This window comes from Lepisosteus platostomus, chromosome 17 (genome assembly GCF_059453375.1).
Source record: "Lepisosteus platostomus isolate fLepPlt1 chromosome 17, fLepPlt1.hap1, whole genome shotgun sequence".
Taxonomy (NCBI): domain Eukaryota; kingdom Metazoa; phylum Chordata; class Actinopteri; order Semionotiformes; family Lepisosteidae; genus Lepisosteus; species Lepisosteus platostomus.
The window spans coordinates 7678855-7689171 of NC_142627.1; the positions used below are offsets into that span (position 1 = coordinate 7678855).

General features: G+C 44.0%; 1 long non-coding RNA gene across 1 annotated transcript; it reads left to right on the forward strand.

Annotated features, from left to right (window-relative positions):
• The first annotated feature begins 319 nt into the window (after positions 1–319).
• Positions 320–10317, forward strand: LOC148646039 (uncharacterized). Its single transcript, XR_015927945.1, has 3 exons — positions 320–3906; positions 5949–6092; positions 7282–10317. It is a non-coding gene; the product is annotated as an uncharacterized LOC148646039 (long non-coding RNA).

Genomic DNA, 10317 nt, shown 5'->3' on the forward strand with positions numbered 1-10317 from the left:
AATTGGAGGATGAAACAAATAACTGACAGATTTAATTTAAAAGCGGCAGATCTGGTTCTTTCAGTTTTTCTGCAGTGCCTGTAGGAAAGGAGCCTGTCTGATGTTTCTGTCTGATGGAGCACCCAGCTCTTATGTGCTGTAACCCTGCTCTGACAACACAAGTCTTGACCGCAGGTTAAGTGCTGGAGTCAGTATGGTACCATTTCTTTCCACAATAGAGATCTGCTGCTGCAGGGGTCTTAACAAACACTGTGATGCTACAGCAGCAAACAGAGATGGGTTAGTCACCCCTATTCCTCAAAAAAGACACATGAGAATTTGTTTCTTTCTCCAAGAGCTGTATGGAGAGTGTTCATCTGATTGGGGATGGCATATCAAGTAATCATTGACCCTTCCTGGTGACGACAGTCTGTGTTGTGCAGGATTCTAGGCTACAGAATTTGCTGAATGTATTTTTATTGCCGCCAGTCTCTTTCGGTCTTAAGAGTGTGGCATGGGGCATCCTCTTCTCTGAGAGTTTGTGTTCCAATCGTATTGAATCTATGCGAGAAACGAAGAGTCTTGCTCACTGAGACCAATCAGACCTCTACTTTTAGAAACACAAAACTTGACTATCTACATTGTTCAGCTGACAAGGATTTTGGTTTTGCTTTGTTCTGGAGTGAGTCATCAGAAGAATCTTTGTTTGTAAGGTGTGGGAAGTTCTAATTCCAACAGGGTGGAGATACCACCACATCAGGAATTGCAGCTTTCTCTGCATGGCACAGAAATGCAGAGCTTTCTCAGAGTTTTCTCTGCCCGGCACAGAAATCCAGAAGCACATACTTCTTCCTCCTCCTGCAATTCACTAAATATCTTTCCGTTTGAATTTTCTGGAATTAACAACTGTTGCTCGGTATGGCTCCCTGCTAAGACTCACAGGCCAGTTGCAGAGGGATGTGGACTGCATAGCTCAGGCAGCAGATACAGGTGAAGGACGGGGGACTGGTGCAGCTCTCGGGGACAGCTCTCAGTGGAAGCTCTGAAAACCTCAGCTGTATGCAGTAGGCCTTCGAACCAACATGACTCACACAGAGTTCCAGCAGTCGTGTGCAGCTACTTGGCGAAGAGCAGTTGCCTGACTCATCAGAAACCATCCAGATTGGGACTGGCATCCTCCGGAGTATCGGGACTAACTTTCACCGTGAATACAAGAAGTACAGCCGTGCCCCTGCCAGGATTCGTCAACTGGAGCTCACGGGCACACTGGCTTCACTGCACCACAGCACCAGGCCCAGACAGCAGAGAATCCCTCTGCAGCGAGAGGGCCGATCTCCTGCCGGGAGAGATTCCAGATCTGTCCAGGACCCTTGGGAGAACTGGTTGGAGTGACAGGCTCGAACGAACCCTGATACTTGAGCCTCCCAGAGATTACGTTGAGCGAAACTGTATTTGCCCAGGATTGCATTCTAATGGTTGGTAATTGACATTAATACAATCACATGGAAGGAATATGCAGTTTACTGCACGGTGACTATTCAGGATTGCATCTGTAGGTTTGGCCTATCCTGTTTCACTGTTTACTCAAATCTCTTATTATGACATGCTCAAGAAACGTAATGCTACTTATTCCCTTCATTTGGATTTTATGTCTGAAGAACATACAAAAACAATCTGATTTTATCTGATACTTTGTTTGCAATACTGGAATATTTGTTTCCAGTACATTGCGGTAGATTGCACAACCTTAAATTACTGGAGGCACCCCCTTTGTGTACTATTACCATATTAATATTACATTGCAAGAGGTCCCCGTTATGTAAATTCTATTTAAGAGCTGATACAAGCTGGTCTGTGATACTGGTTAGGATGATGTTTTACTGTGTTTTTATTTGAAAAGCGATCCTGATAAAAGATTTTAGAATGTCTTTTGCATTCAAAAAACTGCTGGCAAGCAATTTGAAGTCAGAGATTTTCTTTGCATAAAAAGGCGAAGAGTTTCTATACTCATAGGCAATAGACAAAATCAAACATGCTATCTGCAAAAACGCCGTCTTCCTGCATGCAGTTTTTTCTCTAGGCGTTTAAGCATCCCTCTCTGATTCATAGCGTCTGGGGGTTTCCAGGGCCTCAGCTTACCATGTGGCATAATTGCATTAATTTTCCAGCTTTGGCCTGCGCTCAAGCTGCAGTTCTTGCTGAAGAAGAAACAGGCTGAGGCACAGTACCCACAAGCCCCTGCATCAGACAGCCAGGTCTGCTCCAACTGCTGCAATGAGCCGGCCTCAAGCCAACAGGAGCCCTCGTCTGGAATCAGCTCGCTAATGCTGAGCTATAACAGGCCGGTGGGACTGCTGAAGGAGAGGTGGATTTTAAGCCCTTTCTTGCGGATGATGCTCAACCTCCCAAGGTCTTTTAAGGCGAAACACAATCTATGAGCTGTCACGAGCTGGGACAAACAGCTCAGGAAACGGGAAACTGCTCGGGAACTCCTTCTTTAGGGACTGATTTACAGGGCAGGAGTAAGGGGGAATAATTAACTGGTTCCTGTTATCGTCCCACTGTTGGGTTGTGGGTAAACAAATGGAAAGGGGATACTTGGGGAAAAAGTGGGGCTGGAATCATGGAATGACTCACCCGGGGGTAAAGCCTGTTTTTGGGGGGTTCGTCATGTCTGATTAGAGTCACATGGCAGCTCAGGTTACAGAAGGGGTTACATACAGTAAAGGCAGACCACCCCTAAAGTCAACCCCCCCAGAACTTATAGTCATACAGAAATCAAAGTCCTATGCTGAATACATACGACTCTAAAGGGGTGACACTATTATATAGCTAAGAAAACCGCAGAGTCACACTTGCATAAAAGTGATCATTAAAGCTGTTCCTCTTCCTACACAGTGACTGACCAGGGGGCAAAAGCAGGATAATATTCCCAAAACCAGCAAAAGGCATCTGGGACTGATTCAGAAGGCAGACATCTAGACCAGATCTTGGCTCAGTCTGGCTTTTTAACTGATGTTATTAATGAGAAGCTGTTGCCCAGAAAGAAATATTTGCTCAGGAGACCAAAAGGTAAACTACAACCCTAGTCTCTGACGGTAATTTTTCAGGACATATCTCATCAGTATGCATTAAAGAGCAGGGCCAATTACAGAGCTCTGCTGAGGAAGCCAGTGGTGAAAGCCTTGCAAAACTGTCTCCATCTCGTGCATGATTACAGAAGCACCGATCAGCATGTCAGACCAGAGACCAAGATCTGGATAGTACCTGAGCTGCACTTCCAAGTTTAAATTTTTGGACCGCATTTTAGTACATCATTTATATGCCCCAATATCAAAAAGCAGATCTTGGGTTATGATTACTAGTTTCAGCTGATCAGTCAGTGAAGACAGGGGTCAGTGCAAAACAGGTTCTGCAACAGGGGTAGGTGGTCTATTCTGAAGTCCAGTGCTCTCTGTGTAATCCTGTGCTTTCCATATATTTACAGGATATTGTTACAGCAGTAATGATATATTCTGATTTATGAACTCTTTTATCCAAAGCAACTTTTTAGCCATTTATTTACTCAAGCACAACAACAGCATCTCACCCAGGATGTGTTCCCTCAGCCTTCCAGCTCCAAGTCCAATACCCCGACCACTGCTACAGAAAAACAGATTTGGCTAAAGCTACCACAGTGACTTGCAGTGCACAAGTGGCCTTTATTCCTCCATATTTCCATCTGCCTCTTCTGACCTTTGTTCGTGTGCTCTGCAGTAACCAAAAAGAAGCCATCCTGACCCTGGCCCTGACAGTGAGAGGGATTCTGGTTGTACAAGACCCTGGTTTGACTGACATCTGTCTGCTGGAAATGTTAATGATCTGATTGACCAGTCTGTGAGTTAGAGGAATGTGGCTCTGTCTGGGGCTCCCCGTTCAAGTCTTAATGTAATTACTTACTTTTATTGAACAGATTTAAAGAAACTACAACCCAGGCTCCTGGGCATTGATTCATTTTGTTCACTGCATCATAAAAAAAATAATTTGTCTTTATCAACACTTTGTCTGGCTGTCAAATCTGCATGATTGCTCTTGCGCCTGGGCCCTGCCTCAGCAGGCCAGTATGTGAATTTTTGTTTTGTAAAATCCAGAGAAGAAGTCGCCTCTCCACAGACAATAAAATTCAGGGTTCAGATCAGAATTTAGATTTTAATTTCTCATCTTAACATGTTCCACCATTCTAACATGGGCTGCATACAGCTGTGCCAGAAACAGTGAATCGAGGAGAATCTAGACTTAATTGGTATTTAGCACAGACATAACTATGGGTTAAAAGGGCCAAGAGCTGAATGGAAACCAGAAACCAGAAGTGTAGTTTTTCTACATTAATTACTTTCCATACTTAGATTCTCGACTTCTGGCAATGTAGCTGAGGTAATACATGAGCTGCTTTCACGAAAGCAAGCTCTTGAATGTTAATCCCCAGTGCTGGTTTATCAATACCCCTGAGAAAAAAAATAGATTTTTAAGAGGAGCCCCATCCATCCTTCTTATCTTGTTCTGTTGCTGCAGCTGTAGCCTTTAGGAAGTTATAAAAGCCAGAGAAAATTTTCCAGTATCAAAAAATCTTGAAATGATTATTCCTTATACTTTTTATATAATAATGTACACGTTAACTGTGCTATTTTAGTTGGAATGCCTCAGATCTGATACATTCACAGTGATGCCCAGGGGAAGAGATTATGCAGTCTGAGAACTCACTGAAAAGGATGAAAAAAAGAAATGACGATATGAACTGAAATAGTTTTGTAGTTTGCTGATAAACAAATGCCTGAAATAGCTAGTGATATGGAGATTACGACAAACCTGCAGGTAAACACAGGGGCTTGTTTGTTTTCACTCTCTGAGAAACGTGGAAGCTCTTTGTTATGAATTTGATTTCTGCCAGGGAGCAGTTGTCTGGTGGTGTGGAAAATAACTGAGTCAGAATCTGTGCAGGCCCTCCCCCATCTCTCCTGCCCTGCTCACTTCTCACAAGAGCTGTGCACATTTCTCTTTTCTGCAGCGCTGGGGAGCTGCTGTACTTCTTTAACTATCTCTCTGTAAGCAGGATACAATCTTCTTCTGAGTTTTTATATTAGACCACTCTGTTCCTCCAGTATTCTGACTACATGAATTGAACAACTGGTTGACCTAATTGAGCCAAACAAACACACACTGCAAGCCGGTCATAAGCTACTAGGATTTGATGGTTTCTGATAAGACAGGCTGACATACGTAAAAAAGCATGCATCCTCTTTAATAATCCCCCTGTAAGATAATTGACAGCGTAGTAATTAACCTTAACGACCGCATTGCTCACGCAGGTGTGCATATGTTTATTGCATTTCAGTAAACAGAATAAAGAATAATTCTCAGGTTTTCCTAAACACAAATAAAAAGTCCAAATTTGCAGTGCATTATGAGACTACATTGTTATCTGACATTGCTAGTTTTAGGGCCTATAGCTTTGCACCATCAGACAACAGTCAGGAAGTCAAGCAGGAAATATTCTTTATTACTGATGGAATGAAAAGATGAGCCAGAAAACGGTAGTTTCCTTCAAAGCCTGTGTGGCACTTCCTGGTAACAGCAAACTTTAGCATGTTGATGAACTATGGTTTATTTGGTGAACCGGTATTTATTAGTTTTACATTTTCCCACAAGACAAAACAACAGTCTGCCCACCTTCTCCTTGTCATTTGTCTTTAACTATGGTTTCAAGACGGAATAATTTATCAGGGCCTTGAAAGAGACTGGACTGAGGTGGGCTGCACAGAAGGCCTTCAGAGCAGCAGGTATTTAGATGGTGAAAACAGGATTAGAGAAAAGCTTCGCTGCTTGCAAACCTCTAACTAAATAATTTCACGTGTATCCATTTTTTATCTGATCCAGGTTTCCTGTAAGTCACGTTGAAGTTTCATGTCTAACAAGACCTTTTGTTATTTTAGCTGGGTTCTGTTTGGGAGCTGGAAAATTGCAAGAAATTCTGTGCTGGAGTGAAAGCCTGTGATTGTCCCTGGAGCACCAAGGCGAGACAATGGAGCTTCAAAGAGGTGTCTCTCAACCTTGGCCGTCTGTGAGGTCATGCAGCTGTAAGGAAACAAGCTATTTTTTTCTCCCAGGAAAGCAAGTGTAGCATTGTTTTATTCCTGGAAAAAGAAATAGAGACAGCACTACAGCATAATCTAAATATAAAGGCCCTTGAAAGAAACATGGACTCGGTGCATGAGACTGCAAACTGTAATCCAGCCCTCAGCAAAACGGGCCACGTCATTACCAGACATCTGAGAACACACTCCGCAGCCTGTGCTGTGTAGTAAATAGTCACGATTCCAGAACAGAGACTCCTATAGCTGTTTGCTCAACACTGTACTCTTTCTCAAACTGGCACTGCCCACCAGAAAGCTTTTCAGAGAATACAAATGAACAAAATAAGACAACCAAATGCTGAATTTGACAACACTGCATAAATCATTTGCTTCCATGCTTGTACAGTGGTGTTATAAGAAATCAATCTTCCTAAGACTTCCTCTTTTTATATTCCCCCTGTTTACTGCTTCCTGCTTACTTCCCTCTTCTTTCTGTGTATTTGTAACTGATTTTTATAAGGAGTAAGTAACAGGTTTATTCCCTGCTGAAAAGAGAAGAAAACACAACGTTTCGGCCGTGGAGCCTATTCCTTGTGTGACCTCACACCTGAAGAAGGCTCCACGGCCGAAATGTTGTGTTTACTTTCTTTGCTTTTCAGCAGGGAATAAACCTATTAAAATAATAATAATAATAATAATAATAATAATAATAATAATAATAAAGTTTATTTTATATAGCGCTTTTCAAGGTGGCTTCTCAAAGCACTTTACAGAATGACAACAGCAATAAATAAGAAGAATACACAAGATAAAACACAATTACAATATACAGAGGAGACCGGGGATGGTGGTACTAAGAAGAGCAGAGGGATGAATAATGGAACCAGTTCAGTAATGGCTCTTCTGAAGAAGAGGGTTTTGATTCTGGATTTGAAGGAGTTTAGAGAGGGTGACTCTCTGGTATCCTTGTGGAGAGAGTTCCAGAGCTTGGGGGCATAACAGGAGAAGGCCCTGTCACCCATACAATGTAGACGGGCTTGGGGGACAGTAAGGAGACCAGAGTTAGAAGAGCGAAGATTGTGAGGTGGGGAGTAGGGTGATAATAGTTCAGACAGTTCCTTGTTCCTTTGCAGCCTATGCATGCTGACGCAGCTCCCCACCTGAACTACTGTGATTTTTATATTTAACGCAGGTTTTTTCTGTTGCACAAAGTCCCTCACCAAGAACACAGACATTCCTTGGGACCGAAGGAGAGTGAACGTTAGGATCAATGATCCCATGATCCCCTGCAGACCGTGCTGAAGCCTGCTGTCTCCCTGGGCGCTCGAACTGGAAGCAGGTTTCACTCGTGGCCACGAAACATTTCAAATGCTGGAGCCAGTCTAGGCAGAAACAAGCTTAATATCAAAGAACACCAAAGAACAATAAAATGAATTTAAAAACTAAATCTGGCTACGTCATGATGTCAAAGGTTACCATTAGACTTTGGGGGATTTCTCATTTCATTCTACTTATATGTTAATACTCCAGTCTTTTTATACTGAAAGGAATGATGAACAAATGGGTTTAAATTTTTTTAAAGAATTAAACGTTCAAGGATCGGCAAAAGAAATCTTCAAGCATGTGATGTGTGATGTTTTTGGAGCCAGCTAGAAGGAGGATTCACGCTCTTGCAAAGCTTGAATTTGTCAGTGCTTCCTTGTAAGAAATACACAGGTGACAGGGCTAGCAGAGCAGCCCCAGAGTTAGTCAAGCTGTTCGATAGTCTGAGAGGCCTTTAATTGTCTGTCTAGGAAATCAAACAAATAAACCAAACCTGCCTGAGGCAACAGATGGAGCTGTAGCTGCACACTTAAAGCGCAGAGTCAATACACCATACCTGGGGAAAATAATGGCTCTGACAAAGAAACGCTTTTCCGTACAAAGGGTTTGTTGTCTGTTTATAAAAATATAGACAGCGTGTGAAAAGAAAATACAGTTGATTTTAATGTCTTAACAAAGAGAAGCCTAACGTGGAAAAAAACACCTGTGCTGGAAGAGACCCTAATTACTCCTCTGTGGAAAGGCTGAACTACAGCAACATGGCCAGCATCACTCTCAGCAATCAGTGTTCTGAAAAGGCCTGTAGTCCCACAGTAAATACACCAGCTAGACCTACCTAGCCTAAGGCAAGCTCAGTCACAAGAGAGGTTTTATTTGTCTGCATCTCTTCTCAAAGCAGCAGCAAGTTCAAATGGTGCATTGGTGCATATATGTATAACTAAGAAGATCATGTGATGAATGTTTTCATTGATTTTCGAAGTTGGAATAAAAAGCCAGAAGAGACTGGGTCGTGTAGGGACCTGTAGTGAAAGGAGACGTCTTTTCTTTCCTACCTGCTGGGCGGGAGGCTCTTCCTGCAGTGCTCTCCCTGGTGAGCTGCAGAGCCGGGCCATCCTCTGAAGAGGCAGCGGGCCTGGGCCTGGGCTGTGGGCCGTCCTGGTCCTGCTGGAATGTGCACAGGGCACGAGGCTGCAGTCTTGGCAGGGCTCTGACAGCACGCTGCCCCTTCTGCCTTCATACCAGTTTCCCTGCTGCGCTCTTCCAGGGCCCGTCTCTCCATAGCAAAACATGCATTTTCATAAACTCAGGGAAAAGAATCGACCGAAGGGCTGACATGAACACACGGCAGGGGAGAACACGTGTGCCAGCCTCCTCAGATTTCTTTGAGATTTTGTACATGGCAAGCCAGAAGGATCCAGACAACCTCTGGCCACGGACAACACGCCACCACAAACGTGATCACAGCAATGAAAGTGAAGATCACTATCTAGCAATGCAATTAATGCAATCTGTGGCCTTGCTCTGTTTCTCCGACGCACCACTTGAACTTGCTGCTGCTTTGAGGAGAGTTGCAGACAATTGAAAGCCTCTCTCGTGACTGAGCTTGCCTTCATCATCAGAAGCCCAAACTCAGAGCTCTGTGACAAGCCCTTTTCCAAGTCCCCCCTCCCTCCCCGTTGGGGCAGTCGTGCCCGGGGGCCAGCGCAGGTGCCAGTGAAACGCCACGGAGCCCAGCGGGTGAGCGCTGCGGGGCGCCAGCCTGCCAGGGTTGGGCTGGCTGAGGGCCTCTGTCGCCTCACCAGCTCAGGCACGCTCCCAGACCCCCGGCCGGCCTGGCAGCGCTCCGGCCGGAGGAAATCAATAGGAACAGGATCAGTACGGGGAAAATAAAACCCGCCGACGCAGCGAGCCTTCGTCAGCTGCTCTCTCCCTCACCTCCCCTGAGTCAAGGAGCCACTGCTACGTTGTGTCAAGGCAAAAGATGAGCTAACGGGCAGCACAGGGCGCAGGGCTGCCCATGGCAGTCTGATACTGCTGCTCCACTTCAGCCACATGCAATCAGGCTCAGACAGTCAGCATCCAGAGCTGGCGAGCTGGTTGCTGCAGGACATTTCGCTGGGAACAGAAGGGCCCGTTTCGTGAGGCTCCAGCTGCCCCACATGGAGTCGGATTTGCAGGGTTGAAAAAGGATTCTGGGTTATTTAAGGGGAATCAAAGAACAAGTTCAAAAGTTTAATGTGTCATTTTTTTAAAGAAAGGAATGATGTGATGGGCCAAAACTCTCATTTGCACAATGATCGCCGCTAAGAGCAAGGCTGTTTCTTGTACAGGAAAACTCCTCATTGTTTTTTTAAACCTTAACTCAAAAACCTACTGTGTCATGTTACAGGACACTGACTGGGGTATTATTAATAAATAGCATTGTTGTTTTGCATTAGTGCTTGTCTTCTGTACATGATCTGTACATGCAATAATATCATATCATTTTGTTTTGGATACAATAAAAATGAAATCAAGAGTAGAATCAAAAGGATACAGTATTATTATTAAAAGTGTACTTCCTGGGAAAAAAATATAGTTTTCAGCAAACACCAAAGGAGAAGACATACAGTACCATATTTAAAATCCAGGAGATTTACCAAACAGACTAGAACTTCAAACAGCTCAAAAATCAGGAAGGAGAGAAACAGACAGGCATTATGTACACGTAAAGGAACTATGAAAAGTTTACTCCATGCTGAAAAGAAACACAACATTTCAGCTGTGGAGTCTTCTTCTGGTGAAGAAGAAGGCTCCACGGCCGAAACATTGTGTTTCTTTGCTTCTCTTTTCAGCAGGGAATAAACCTGGACTTCCTTTGCAGCCTACACCTGCTGACGTAGCTCCCTACTTGAACTACATTATG